Source organism: Lepisosteus platostomus, chromosome 1 (assembly GCF_059453375.1).
Source record: "Lepisosteus platostomus isolate fLepPlt1 chromosome 1, fLepPlt1.hap1, whole genome shotgun sequence".
In the NCBI taxonomy this organism is placed as follows: domain Eukaryota; kingdom Metazoa; phylum Chordata; class Actinopteri; order Semionotiformes; family Lepisosteidae; genus Lepisosteus; species Lepisosteus platostomus.
Window position 1 is genome coordinate 62,184,894 of NC_142611.1, and position 14,904 is coordinate 62,199,797.

The window sequence follows — 14,904 nt, forward strand, 5'->3', positions numbered from 1 at the left end:
GTTTCTGTCCATTCTTCTGCCAAGTGATTTTCGGGGGCTGCAGTGTGTTGTGGGACAGCGGAGCCGGGAGAGTGTGGGGGTTGTGCTGTCAGCTGTTTTCACCTGCTGCAGTCCTGGGGCTCTAGTCAATTCAGTTAGCCTTTCTGGAGACTGTCAGAACTGCAAAACTGGGCCCATCTCCCTGTCGGTCTGCGGGAAGAGTGATCTGGAAATACCTCTGGCCTTGCGGTGTGGGGAAAGGCAAAATGAGAAAAGCAACAGCCCCTCGCGCGAAAGGTCAGCCTTCTCCTTTACGGTCTCTTTGGAAAAAAATATTTAGAAACTGTGACCTCCCCCTCCATTCCTGCAGAGGAACAACCGGAGGGACTGGTCCAGCTCCTGTTGCAGTGCGGTCTGATCCACGCCAGGATTTTACGCTGCATGGACTCCAGCACAAATCCTGTTTCTTTTCTTTCACTTCCCATGCTTCAGAAGTGTGATTTACCCAACCGTGCTTAGAAAAACCTGGACAGGACCAGCGGTGCTGTAAGGAGTCTGGCCGACAGCACAGTGAAACCCGGAGAGGATCACCAGACCTCTCCCCCTAATATTTAAAAAGTCCATTTTTGTGTACTTCACAAATCCATGATCAGCGAGCAGATAACACTGAGTTACATGTTCATGGAACCTCTACACAAGGAGAACAATCTGCCTCTTTCTTCGTGCTCTGCAATATCAAATTAATCATTATCTGAGGTCAGTTGATAGCGATCTGTGTAGAATCAGTTGTGTTCTGTGTTTCCAAGTTTTTCGATCGCTGAACTGAAGTGTCACCAGCAGAAAGAAAAGCAGGTTTCTGAAGCTCGTGTTTCCTGAGCTGACCAGCAGGGGTCGCTATTGCCTGCCCCTCCTGTCACTCCACACTGCACTGGGCTTTCACGTCTCTTGCCACCAGCTACACAGAGCTGGAGAGGGGTTTTAAATTGGTCCAATTTAGCCAGTTGCTTTCATACTGAGCATCACAAGAAACTAATCACTGCAGAGAATCTTTCAGGTTATTATTTGGAAAATGACAATGCTTTGGTAGCAGGGACACTGCCATTCTGTTCACATCACACCACCTTCATTAACCATTTATCACATTCAGGGTTACAGGAGAGCTGGACCCTATATCGGCCAGCAGCAGGCACAAGGCAGGGTTCACTCTGGACATAACACCACTCCATCACTGGACACACACTCACACCAGGGCCAGCTTTGCCAGAAGCCAGCTAACCTGCCAGCATGCCTTTCGACTCTGCGAGGAAACAGGACCACCTGGAGGAAACCCAAGTAAACACAGAGAGAACATGCAAACTCCACACAGACAGCACCCCAGCAATTAAACCCAGGGCCTCAGTGCTGTGAGCCAGCAATGCTCATTACTCCACCACTGTGCCTCCAAGAAACATTTAGCCAATATCCAAAATCCATGTCCGTGTTTTTCCAGATCACAAGGGTGACGTTTCTTGACATGCTCAGTATTTCTAAATTTAGAGCTTTGGGGGCTGTGTGATTGACCCATGCTGTTTTGGAATCAGTTTTTAATTTCTATTTTAACAAAATCCTGCCTCACAGGAGGAGTGTGGAGAGATAAAACAAAGGAAAACCATTTTAAGTACAAAAGTGAGATAACAATTGAAAGATTGAAGTTACTTCAAAAATGTTGTTTTTTTTATTAAAATAAAGGGATGTTCTCTTCCTAGAATTGTCTTTTTAATGTGTTTTTTTTATAAATATGATTGCCGGTGTTTTTCATGAAATGATTTTCTCCCTCCTCACTGTTGCGGAGGGGTGTGAGCTTGAGAAGTCCTTCATGAGTACAGGCTCCAAGACGCCTGACTGGTCAAGCCCGCTGATGAGACAGAACCAGGCGTAGCAGCTGATGTAGGCCAAGATTCCCCATTATTTTTGCAACTAGTTTTCAATTCAGTTTAGCAGCTGTCATGCAGAAGGGTCGGGAGTGACCGTTTCAGGTTTCAGCCCTGCTCCCTGAGGCATCACGGACTCTGGATCCACTGTGCACCAGGGCGTGAGGGGAGGATGTATGGAGGTACAGGAGAAGGCTGCACTCACAAGGCGGGAGGGAGACTCGGGCTCAGCAGGGTGGGTCGGGGTGCAGGGGGAGGGGTGGGTTGGGGCTGGATGTGGGGGTGTTAGGATGAGGAAGAGTGAGGGGACAGTGGAAGCTCCAGAAGAGAGAGAGAGAAACACAGTCCTGAACAGACAAGGAGAAATTCAAGGGAGGACAACTGAGAACCGAGGTGCTTCTTTACACAAAAAGTGGTGGGAGTGTGGAATAATCTGGAGGACCGCTTAGTAGAAGCTTATGCCCTAAGATCCTTCAAGGAGCATTGGGATGCGATTCCCGGTTCAGTTAACCACCAACTACCTAACAGGCCAGAAGGGTCGAATGGCTCCTATTGTTTGTGATGAGACTGTACTCCGTTAGTCTTTTAAAAAAAAAACGGGCAGAAACTGAAATGGAAATGTTTTTTTTTCTGTTATCATGATTCTGGGAAGTTTTGTTGTTTGGTTTTTTTTTTTAATCTTTTGGCGTGGTGTCTCGATCTCCTGCCGGTGCTGTAATTAGTTTCTTGTTTTGGAAAAGTGGGAATGGCGGCGCAGCCGTGAGACGTGTTTGTTTGCGCCGCTCGCCTTTGATTAAAGCGGCTCGCGCGGGGCGGGAAGCGGCGGCAGCGCGCGCGTCTGTCAGCAGCGGCGCGGGACGGCGCGAGTAGACTAAACTCGGGCCGGTCCGCCCGCTCGCGCAGCTGTCCGGCCGCCGGCCTGACACGGAGAGTGATGGAGACCCCTCTCTCTGCCCTTCCTCAGTGCCGTTTCCTCTCCTCGCAGTCCATTTCCTGTCCTCCTCGTTTGAAGTCCCGGCCCGAGGAATCCTGGGGGCCGATTCACTTCTAACGTTGTTTTGATCTGGATTTCTTTCTCTCCCGTTTGTTCTGATTTCATTAGCTGAATTCCTCGCCCCTGTTTTCTCGGGCCCCGTCGTTTTGTTTTGACTCGTGCTGGGAGTGAGAGCAGTGTTCCCGCAACACGAAGGGCGTTGAGGCTTCCTGCGGCCTGTGACACACGCCTGCCCGCTGGCACAGTCGCTCTCACACACGCACGCACACTCGCTCGCCAGCACAGCCTGGGGGCCTCCCCGGGACAGGACCCGGCCCAGCAGCCCACGGGGATCTGGAACGTTCCTTGGGCCGAGCAGGGTGGCGTGGCAGGTTTCACGGCTGTGTCCCCCTAGGGCACAACTGGCCCAGTGACTGGTCTGCTGCTCCCCCAGTCATCACGGCTGTCAATGGACTTGCTGGAGGACAGGGTTTGCTTGCTGAAGGCAGGGAGGGGGTTTGGCACTGAGCAGGTCTTATATAGCGGAGCGGTGGCTCTGTGGCTAAGGATCTGCGCCTGTGACCGGAAGGTTGCCGGTTCAAATCCCGCGGCCGGCAGAGGAATCCTACTCCGTTGGGCCCCAACTGCTCCAGGGGCGCCGTACAATGGCAGACCCTGCGCTCTGACCCCAAGCTTCTCTCCCTGTCTCTGTGTCTGTGTCTCCCTGGAGAAAAAAGCTGGGGTATGTGAAAAGACGCATTCCTAATGCAAGAAATTGTATAGGGCTAATAAACATTAAAGTGAAGTTAAAAAAAACAGTTAACACAGATAGAAGATGACAAAATTAGCACAATAAACACAAGGGATTCGAAATGCTGTTGAAGATGCAAGGAGCAGACAGAGACTCCAGTTGAGTAAAAGCCTTTCTGCGCAAGAAGGTCTTGAGTCTGGATCTGAATGAGCTCAGGGTAGGAGACTCCCTGATGTCACTGGGCATACAACTCAAGACCTCTGGGGCGCAGAGGCCCTGTTACCTATGAAATGTGGTTCTGACCTGATGTAGGGGGTCTGCTCACTGTAGAGTCATCCCTGTGGTTTGTTGTGCATCTGTGTTTGAATGACCTGTTCCATGAACAAAAAGAAAACAGTGAATTGTGAATTGTTTTTAAAATGTGATAGTAACATATAATCTTAAAGGAAGATTTGGCTGATGGGGAACGTGGGATGCTGACCAACTGAGCTCCCCTCATCGTTTCTCTACTTTATTCTTGTGAGGACAAGGAAAAAGGTAGCAAAGTAATTGCTGAAAAAAAATAACCTTTTTTTAGGGGCCCCAGGTTCAATTCCAGGGGTGCTGTCTGTGTGGAGTTTGCATGTTCTCCCTGTGGGTTTCCTCCCTTAGTTCAGAGACATGCTGGCAGGTTAATTGGCTTCTGGGAAAACTGGCGCTGGTGTGAGAGTGTGTGTGTTTGTGATGGACTGGTGTCCCATCCAGGGAGTATCGCTAACCAGGAAAGACTCCCCGCCGGGGTTAGAAAATCAATGGATGGACAGACGGATGGATGTTTCTGGTGCCCTTTGGATTCACTGATCCGATCAATGTTTCTGAATTTTAGGCTCAGCTTGTACGCAGAGGCAGGAAGAGCAGAGTGGCCTGCTGGGCCCATCTGGACAGAACCACGTATCAGACCCGGGTTCTGCCCATTGTTATCGAGCGTAAGAGCCCAAGCTTGTGCAGAGGGTTGCGAAGAGACGGGCTGTTTTTTTTTTTTTTTAAGCCGGCCAGCGGACATTCAGAGGGGCCTTCAGTCTGGAGCAGGATGAGATACAGTATCTTTATTGTCAATGTAGACAGAAAAAAGATTTCTTTTCCGGAGAGTTCTGCGTTTGAACCGCGTGCCAAGTGCATTAGGACGTATGATTCCTGTTGTTAACTGTTGGCAAATAGTTAACGAGCCCACAGGAAAGGCGAGACACTCTGTCAAATCAACTGATAATGGGTCGCGCACACACACACACACACACACACTCCACCCCTCTCGCACACTCGCTGCCGCACTTACAGAGACAAAGCAGGAGTCAGAGGAGCCCTCTTCCTCAGCATGAGTCACAGCCCAGGAGCCTGGCCTGCACCATTCCTGCGCTGTTCAGCCAGCGGGGGGCCCCGTGAGGCCCAACAGCCTAGATATCATCACTTCTGGGTCCGGACCCGCCGAACCCTGCCGCGGTGCCGGTCGCCCTGGCTGGGGAGGCCTGCTGGGCCGGCTTTGCGGGCTCGCAGCGCTGTGGCCGAGGGGCGCGTCGGGTCTGCTCTGGGAGCCGCGGTCGGCGCGATGACAACACTGACGGCCGGGCAGGTGTCTCAGCGTCCTGCGCTCATTCCGCAATAGACCGTTTCCAGCTGCTGCTTCCAATTCAGGGTCGCGAGGGAGCTGGGGTCTATCCCAGCAAGCAACAGGGGCAGGGTGTAACACCTTGGACAGGGCGCCAGTCCATCACATCTATCAGGGCACACAGACACACAAACCCACTTACTCGCACCAGGGCCAGTTTTCACCAGAAGCCAGTTCACCTGCCAGCATGTCTTTGGACTGTGGGGGAAAACCAGGGCACCCGGAAGAAAACCAACGCAAACACGGGGCGAACGTGCAAACTCCACACAGACAGCACTCTGGGCTTTCACACCTCTGTGGAGGAACACAGGGGATTAAAAGCCTCAGAAAGGGACCTGTCCTTGAGGGGCGGCCACTTTGCGGCAGCGGTTTCTCACACCGGAGACCTGCCCAGTCCAGAGAGGCTGTCCCTGCCTGAGGCGGCCTTGAGGTTTGGTGCCCAGCTTGGCCACACGGGTGCCCCCACCGGTGATGGCGATGCCAGCACTGGTGGGCTGCAGAAGAGCGGTGGGTGGGCAGCGCAGTGGGGCGAGGCCCCCGGCTGGACGGCCGGCTGCGCAGGAGTCAGGGTGACACTGACGCCCACGGGAGTCACAGGACAGGAGGCGGGAGCGCCGGGGGAAGGAGGGAGAGGGGTGAGAGGGGCTGACACTGGCACACCCACGCTCAGCGGCCTGCTTCCTAACCCAGCTGATAGGAGAGGGGAGAGACAGGGAGACTGAGAGGAGACTGAGCAGCTTCCATTTTCTGCTCTTCAAAGCCGCCCCCTCCCCCAGTCACCCCCCATGTCTGCCTCACTCAGTGCCTACAGCCAACCACCTGCCCCTCTGGCTGACAGCCAGTCTGCCCGTGGGTCTGAGAGACCGGATCAGCACCTTAGTTCAGCTCAGTTCACCAATAGCACCCCCTAGTGGCAGGGGAAGAGGGTGCCCCTGTCATTCCCCTTCATGTGCAGTATGAGGTGTGGGTTGGGCAGTGTGTGGGGTGTGCAATGTGGTGTGGGTTGTGCAATGTGGTGTGTGCAGTGTCGTGTGTGTAGTGTGGTGTGGGTTGTGCAAAGTGGTGTGTGCAATGTAGGGTGTGCTGTGTCGTGTGCGCAGTGTGGTGTGGGTTGTGGAGTGGAGGGTGTACAGTGTAGTGTGGGGTGTGTGTTTGGTTTGTAGTGTTGGGTGTGCAGTGTGAGTGCGGGTTGTGCAACGTGGTATGGAGTGTGAGGTGTGCAGTGTAGTGTGTGGGTTGTGCAGTGTGCAGTGTGAGTTGTACAGTGTGGGGCGTGCAATGTGGGAGGTGCAGTGTGAGTTGTGCAGTCTGGAGTGTGCAATGTGGTGTGTGCTGTGGGTTGTGTGGTATGGGGTGTGCAGTGTGGGTTGTGCAGTGTGGTGTGGGTTGTGCAGTGTGGGGTGTGGTGTGTGCAATATTAGACATTATGAGGTGTGTGGGGTGGGCAGTATGAGGTGTGTGGGGTGGGCAGTATGAGGCAGTATGAGGTGTGTGGGGTGGGCAGTATGAGGTGTGTGGGGTGTGCAGTATGAGGTGTGTGGGGTGTGCAGTATGAGGCAGTATGGGGTGTGTGGGGTGGGCAGTATGAGGTGTGTGGGGTGGGCAGTATGAGGCAGTATGAGGTGTGTGGGGTGTGCAGTATGAGGTGTGTGGGGTGTGCAGTATGAGGCAGTATGAGGTGTGTGGGGTGGGCAGTATGAGGTGTGTGGGGTGGGCAGTATGAGGCAGTATGAGGTGTGTGGGGTGGGCAGTATGAGGTGTGTGGGGTGGGCAGTATGAGGTGTGTGGGGTGTGCAGTATGAGGCAGTATGAGGTGTGTGGGGTGGGCAGTATGAGGTGTGTGGGGTGGGCAGTATGAGGCAGTATGAGGTGTGTGGGGTGGGCAGTATGAGGTGTGTGGGGTGGGCAGTATGAGGCAGTATGGGGTGTGTGGGGTGTGCAGTATGAGGTGTGTGGGGTGTGCAGTATGAGGCAGTATGAGGTGTGTGGGGTGGGCAGTATGAGGTGTGTGGGGTGGGCAGTATGAGGCAGTATGAGGTGTGTGGGGTGGGCAGTATGAGGTGTGTGGGGTGTGCAGTATGAGGCAGTATGAGGTGTGTGGGGTGGGCAGTATGAGGTGTGTGGGGTGGGCAGTATGAGGCAGTATGAGGTGTGTGGGGTGGGCAGTATGAGGTGTGTGGGGTGTGCAGTATGAGGCAGTATGAGGTGTGTGGGGTGTGCAGTATGAGGCAGTATGAGGTGTGTGTGGGGTGTGCAGTATGAGGTGTGTGGGGTGGGCAGTATGAGGCAGTATGAGGTGTGTGGGGTGGGCAGTATGAGGTGTGTGGTGTGGGCAGTATGAGGCAGTATGAGGTGTGTGGGGTGGGCAGTATGAGGTGTGTGGGGTGTGCAGTATGAGGCAGTATGAGGTGTGTTGGGTGGGCAGTATGAGGTGTGTGGGGTGGGCAGTATGAGGCAGTATGAGGTGTGTGGGGTGGGCAGTATGAGGTGTGTGGGGTGTGCAGTATGAGGCAGTATGAGGTGTGTGTGGGGTGTGCAGTATGAGGTGTGTGGGGTGGGCAGTATGAGGCAGTATGAGGTGTGTGGGGTGGGCAGTATGAGGTGTGTGGGGTGTGCAGTATGAGGTGTGTGGGGTGTGCAGTATGAGGCAGTATGAGGTGTGTGGGGTGGGCAGTATGAGGTGTGTGGGGTGGGCAGTATGAGGCAGTATGAGGTGTGTGGGGTGGGCAGTATGAGGTGTGTGGGGTGGGCAGTATGAGGCAGTATGAGGTGTGTGGGGTGGGCAGTATGAGGTGTGTGGGGTGGGCAGTATGAGGCAGTATGAGGTGTGTGGGGTGGGCAGTATGAGGTGTGTGGGGTGGGCAGTATGAGGCAGTATGGGGTGTGTGGGGTGTGCAGTATGAGGTGTGTGGGGTGTGCAGTATGAGGCAGTATGAGGTGTGTGGGGTGGGCAGTATGAGGTGTGTGGGGTGGGCAGTATGAGGCAGTATGAGGTGTGTGGGGTGGGCAGTATGAGGTGTGTGGGGTGTGCAGTATGAGGCAGTATGAGGTGTGTGGGGTGGGCAGTATGAGGTGTGTGGGGTGTGCAGTATGAGGCAGTATGAGGTGTGTGGGGTGGGCAGTATGGGGTGTGTGGGGTGTGCAGTATGAGGCAGTATGAGGTGTGTGGGGTGGGCAGTATGAGGTGTGTGGGGTGTGCAGTATGAGGCAGTATGAGGTGTGTGGGGTGGGCAGTATGAGGTGTGTGGGGTGGGCAGTATGAGGTGTGTGGGGTGGGCAGTATGAGGTGTGTGGTGTGGGCAGTATGAGGCAGTATGAGGTGTGTGGGGTGGGCAGTATGAGGTGTGTGGGGTGTGCAGTATGAGGCAGTATGAGGTGTGTGTGGGGTGTGCAGTATGAGGTGTGTGGGGTGGGCAGTATGAGGCAGTATGAGGTGTGTGGGGTGGGCAGTATGAGGTGTGTGGTGTGGGCAGTATGAGGCAGTATGAGGTGTGTGGGGTGGGCAGTATGAGGTGTGTGGGGTGTGCAGTATGAGGCAGTATGAGGTGTGTGGGGTGGGCAGTATGAGGTGTGTGGGGTGGGCAGTATGAGGCAGTATGAGGTGTGTGGGGTGGGCAGTATGAGGTGTGTGGGGTGTGCAGTATGAGGCAGTATGAGGTGTGTGGGGTGTGCAGTATGAGGTGTGTGGGGTGTGCAGTATGAGGCAGTATGAGGTGTGTGGGGTGGGCAGTATGAGGTGTGTGGTGTGGGCAGTATGAGGCAGTATGAGGTGTTTGGGGTGTGCAGTATGAGGCAGTTTGAGGTGTGTGGGGTGGGCAGTATGAGGCAGTATGAGGCAGTACGAGGTGTGTGGGGTGGGCAGTATGAGGTGTGTGGTGTGGGCAGTATGAGGCAGTTTGAGGTGTGTGGGGTGGGCAGTATGAGGCAGTATGAGGCAGTATGAGGTGTGTGGGGTGGGCAGTATGAGGCAGTATGAGGCAGTATGAGGTGTGTGGGGTGGGCAGTATGAGGTGTGTGGTGTGGGCAGTATGAGGCAGTATGAGGTGTTTGGGGTGTGCAGTATGAGGCAGTTTGAGGTGTGTGGGGTGGGCAGTATGAGGCAGTATGAGGCAGTATGAGGTGTGTGGGGTGGGCAGTATGAGGTGTGTGGGGTGTGCAGTATGAGGCAGTATGAGGTGTGTGGGGTGTGCAGTATGAGGCAGTTTGAGGTGTGTGGGGTGTGCAGTATGGGGTGTGTGGGGTGTGCAGTATGAGGTGTGTGGGGCGTGCAGTATGAGGTGTGTAGGGTGTGCAGTATGGGGTGTGTGGGGTGTGCAGTATGAGGCCGGATGAGGTGTGTGGGGTGGGCAGTATATGAGGTGTGTGGGGGTGGGCACAGCCGCAGCTCCAGGTGGCACAGCTGACAGCCATCCGAGGGAGCCGTGACAGGAAAGGTCTCGTTTGCACAGCAGGAGTCACCTCTGATTGAGCAGGAAGTCGAGCTATTCAGAGCTCTGCACTCCCATCCTGAGGGGGAGGGGAAATATATAAATAATCAAATTAAAGATTCAGGAATGGAACCGAGTGATAGAGCCCCCCCCCCCAGGCCCAGCAGCCTGCTCCACACTGGTGTTCCTGGAATGGGAGTAACAACACTGCCAGTCAGGGCAGGTGACCAGGACATGGCCTGCCTGCTCCGCTCTCCTGCACTGCTAGTGTGAGACGTCAGGGCATACTGCTGAATTTCACCAATTCGTGTACTTACATAGCCTGTCGCTTGGATTACACAGCCAGCATTTGGGCAGATTTATCTTTGAGATTCTCATCTTGATGCGCTACATGTCATGTCTCTCGTTTTCTTCACTGACAGACTGATGTCTCCTGACACTCTGATGGTCCGACCCAGGTTCGAACCGTATTGACCAGGGTGACACTCTGATGGTCCGGCCCAGGTACGAACTGTATTGACCAGGGCGACACTCTGATGGTCCGGCCCAGGTACGAACTGTATTGACCAGGGTGACACTCCGATGGTCCGGCCCAGGTATGAACTGTATTGACCAGGGTGACACTCTGATGGTCAGGCCCAGGTACGAACTGTATTGACCAGGGTGACACTCTGATGGTCTGGCCCAGGTATGAACTGTATTGACCAGGGTGACACTCTGATGGTCCGGCCCAGGTACGAACTGTATTGACCAGGGTGACACTCTGATGGTCAGGCTCAGGTACGAACCGTATTGACCAGGGTGACACTCTGATGGTCTGGCCCAGGTATGAACCGTATTGACCACGGTGACACTCTGATGGTCAGGCTCAGGTTCGAACCGTATTGACCAGGGTGACACTCTGATGGTCCGGCTCAGGTATGAACCTCATTGACCAGGGTGACACTCCAATGGTCCGGCCCAAGTACGAACCTCATTGACCAGGGTGACACTCTGATGGTCCGGCCCAGGTTCGACCGTATTGACCAGGGTGACACTCTGATGGTCCGGCCCAGGTACGAACTGTATTGACCAGGGTGACACTCTGATGGTCTGGCCCAGGTACGAACCGTATTGACCAGGGTGACACTCTGATGGTCTGGCCCAGGTATGAACTGTATTGACCAGGGTGACACTCTGATGGTCCGGCCCAGGTTCAAACCGTATTGACCAGGGTGACACTCTGATGGTCTGGCCCAGGTATGAACTGTATTGACCAGGGTGACACTCTGATGGTCATTCCCCTTCTTATTGCCTTCTCTCTCAGTACCTTCACTGGCAGGTCAAAACTCCCAGAAGAGCTGATAGTGAGACCGAGATATGTGTAGCTGGATGTGTGCTCCAATGTGTTGTTGTTCAGTGTGAATTTGTACCTGTTTCCCAGAGGTCTGGCTTTCTTCTGGAAAACCATAACTCTGGTCTTGTCCAGATTGACTGTCAGCGCCCAGGTCTGACAGTACTGCTCCAGCAGTGCAGGTTCTGCTGCAGCCCCTGTTCTGTGGGCGACAGTAGGACCAGGTCATCTGCATAGAGCAGAAACTTGATTTCTGTGTCGTGTAGTGTGAGACCAGGAGCTGCAGACTGTTCCAACATTCCTGCTAAATCATTGATATAGATATTGAACAGTGTTGGGCTCAGGCTGCAGCCCTGTCTCACCCCTTGGCCTTGGGTGAAGAATTTGGTCCTTTTGTTTCCAATTTTCACTGCACATTTGCTCTCTGAATACATTGATTTAATTATGTCATACGCTTTGCCCCCTATGCCACTTTGGAGTAGTTTATAAAACAATCTCTCATGCCAAATCGAGTCAAAAGCTTTTTTGAAATCGACAAAGCAGGGAAAAGATTTTCCTTTGTGTTTTTGGTGGACGTGTTTGTCTAGCAGCAGTGTGTGTAGGGTGTAAATGTGATCAGATGTGCGGTGATCTGGTAAGAAGCCGATCTGCCTCTTGCTCAGGACATTGTGTTCGGTAAGGAAGGCCAGTATTCGTGTATTCAGGATACTGCAGAATACCTTCCCCAGAGTACTGTTCACACAGATGCCCCGGTAGTTGTTGGGATCGACACTCTTATAGATGGGTGTGCTCAGTCCTTGGTTCCAGGCCTCGGGGAAACATCTGGCTGTCATGATGAGATTGAGGAGTTTGAGCAGGGCTTGTTGCAACTTTGAGCTGTTGTGTCTCAGCATCTCGTTGTTGACTCCATCTTGGCCTCTGTCTCCATCCACTGTCTCTCTCTCTCTCCTCCTGCCCCTCACTGTCTCTCTCTCTCTCCTCCTGCCCCTCACTGTCTCTCTCTCTCTTCTCCTGCCCCTCACTGTCTCTCTCTCTCCTCCTGCCCCTCACTGTCTCTCTCTCTCCTCCTGCCCCTCACTGTCTCTCTCTCTCTCCTCCTGCCCCTCACTGTCTCTCTCTCTCTCCTTCTGCCCCTCTGTCTCTCTCTCTCCTCCTGCCCCTCACTGTCTCTCTCTCTCTCCTCCTGCCCCTCACTGTCTCTCTCTCTCTTCTCCTGCCCGTCTGTCTCTCTCTCTCCTCCTGCCCCTCACTGTCTCTCTTTCTCTCCTCCTGCCCCTCACTAGTGTAGTTGTGTAGATAGGGGTTGTGTAGTTGCGTAGATACAGTCTCTGTTTCTTCACCGTCGTGGGTGAAACAGATGACCCCCCCCCAATACACACACACAACAGAAATAGATTCCAGACACAGAGCAGTTCTGAAGGAGAAGGACAACAGAATCACAAAATAGAAAAAGGACAGAAGCCATTTCCTCCCAATTTGCTTCCAAAATCTTGACAACTTTCAAAAATGGAGTGGCCTATAAATCAGAGGAAAGGGTCAGAGTTCAGGAAGTGTTCAGAGGTCACTCGTTACTGCGCCTTCCTGGAAACACCCGTCAGCCCCAATACAACCCCTTACTCTGCACTAATCTCTGGGGGTGTCTGTCTGTCGGTCAGGGTGGGGACAGACAGACAGTGGCTTTCCTGTTTGCCTTCTTAGGAAAGTTCACAGCCTATTCCAGCAGGAAACCTCAGGCCTCCCTGCTCTCTCCTGCATGCAGTGTAGGGACCCAGCCCACTCACTGGACCTTGAGAAGGTGGATATACAAGGGGTTCAGCATCAGCAGCATGCCTGCAGAGATTGTTCCCCACTTCCGCCTCTCCCTGTGTACAGGACAGACTCGGTTCTGAGTCCGAAGCTCACTCCCTCCTAGTTTTCTTTAGTGCCCAGTCATATAGGATTAGGCTGTGCAGCGGCCTTGCAGGATTTTGAACATTTGTACCAAATGACCTCCTTACGTATCCTCTGCTCAAGACTACAGAGACGTGTGCTTTGCAGAATGACCTCGTCTGTGAGGAGTAATCCTTACTGCTCTGGGCTGTGGCTTTCGACGGTGGACATCCGGAACACCAAACTGAGGGACGAGTTTCCAATGAAATCTGCTATTTGAAAGGCATCTCTAGCACAAGTACATATATCACCCTTAACCCCTTCAAACTCTGATGTCAGCACAGCTGATTTCTGGAGCAGATCGCTTTGTTTTCACCTGTATTGCATTCATAATAATGGGTGACAGCAAATTCCTTCATTCCTGCAGTGATATGGCTTAAAATCACTATGCAGGAGCGAAGAGCATCTCACTTTGTTTTCCAACCTCTTCCTCCCGGTGAGGGTCGCAGGGCTAACACCCTGGGCAGGGTCCACCAGACTTCCATTCCCCCAGCATCGTCTCCAGGGGCAGGGAAGGCACTGAGGGAGAAGGCGCTCAGGGCTTTCTACACAACAAAAATGGGGCTTTTCAACCGCAACCCACCTACAAGAATCTGGCTCCAAATATCTGAAAGTGTAATCCAACCCATTGCCCTTTACGGCAGTGAAGTGTGGGGTCCCCTCACAGACCAGGGGTACACTAAACAGGACAAAAACCTCATAGAAACTCTCCATTCAGAGTTCTGTAGAAACATCCTCCATGTGCAGAGAAAAACACCTCACAATGGGTGCAGGGCCGAATTAGGCCGATACACATTACTAATCAATATACAAAAGAGAGTAATAAAGTACTGGCTACATCTAAAAAGCAGCGACCAAAACTCCTACCACTGGAAGGCCCTGCACAGCCAAGAGCCGAGCCCAACAAAGAGCCCTTTGAGCCAGCTGGTCCTGAGGCTCACTGGCCCAAGCCACAACGACACCAGCCAGCCTCAGGACAGCACTGCTAGAGCACCACAATTTACAATCAACCACATTACAGCACAGTGTTTGTCTATCAGTGTGTGTAGGATGTAAATGTGATCAGATGTGCGGTGATCTGGTAAGAAGCCAATCTGACTCTTACTCGGGACATTGTGTTCGGTAAGGAAGGCCAGTATTCGTGTATTTAGGATACTGTTTAATTCAAATTATAGTCATGCCAAAGCAATAACAGCAAAACATTTACATTCATGACTATGACATTATGACAGAGAGGCTCACTCTCTGTTCCTCAGACTGTGACAGGAGAGCTCATACTGGGTTGTAGCTCTTTTGAGCTTGATCCTCCAGTAGGATAGGAAGATGATTGGATTCTGGCAGGAGTAGGAAAACTGGGATTGGCCTTTTGCTTTATGTTGTCCAATAGGGAATTTTAGGGAAGAATTTTTGTCAGATCCCAGAGTACTTGTCACAGTGCAGCAGAAAGTGCGTCTCTGTCTCTGTTTCTCCCTGCTGGCAGTGGGAGCACAGCCTGTCCTCTCTGGACAGCCAGGTCTGTCTGTGTCCAGTTTCAATGTCCAGGGTGTGGTCACAGAGCCTGTCCCCTCTGTTCCAGCCAGGTCTGTCTGTGTCCAGTTTCTATGTCCAGGCTGTGGTCACTGAGCCTGTCCTCTATGGACAGCTAGGTCTGTCTGTGTCCTGTTTCTGTGTCCAGGCTGTGGTCACTGAGCCTGTCCTCTCTGTTCCAGCCAGGCCTGTCTGTGGGTGAGAGCAGGACTAGGACATCAGTGTAGAACAGGAAGTGTTGTGTAGTGTTGGCCAGGAGCTCAGACTGTTGCCACACCTCTGCTAACTTATTGATAGAGATATTGAACAGCTGGACTCAGACTGCAGCCCTGTCTCACCCCACGACCCTGAGTGAAGAATTCTGTCCTTTTTTTTCTAATTCTCACTGCACACCTGTTCTCCGAGTAAATTGACTTAATTACGTCATGGACTT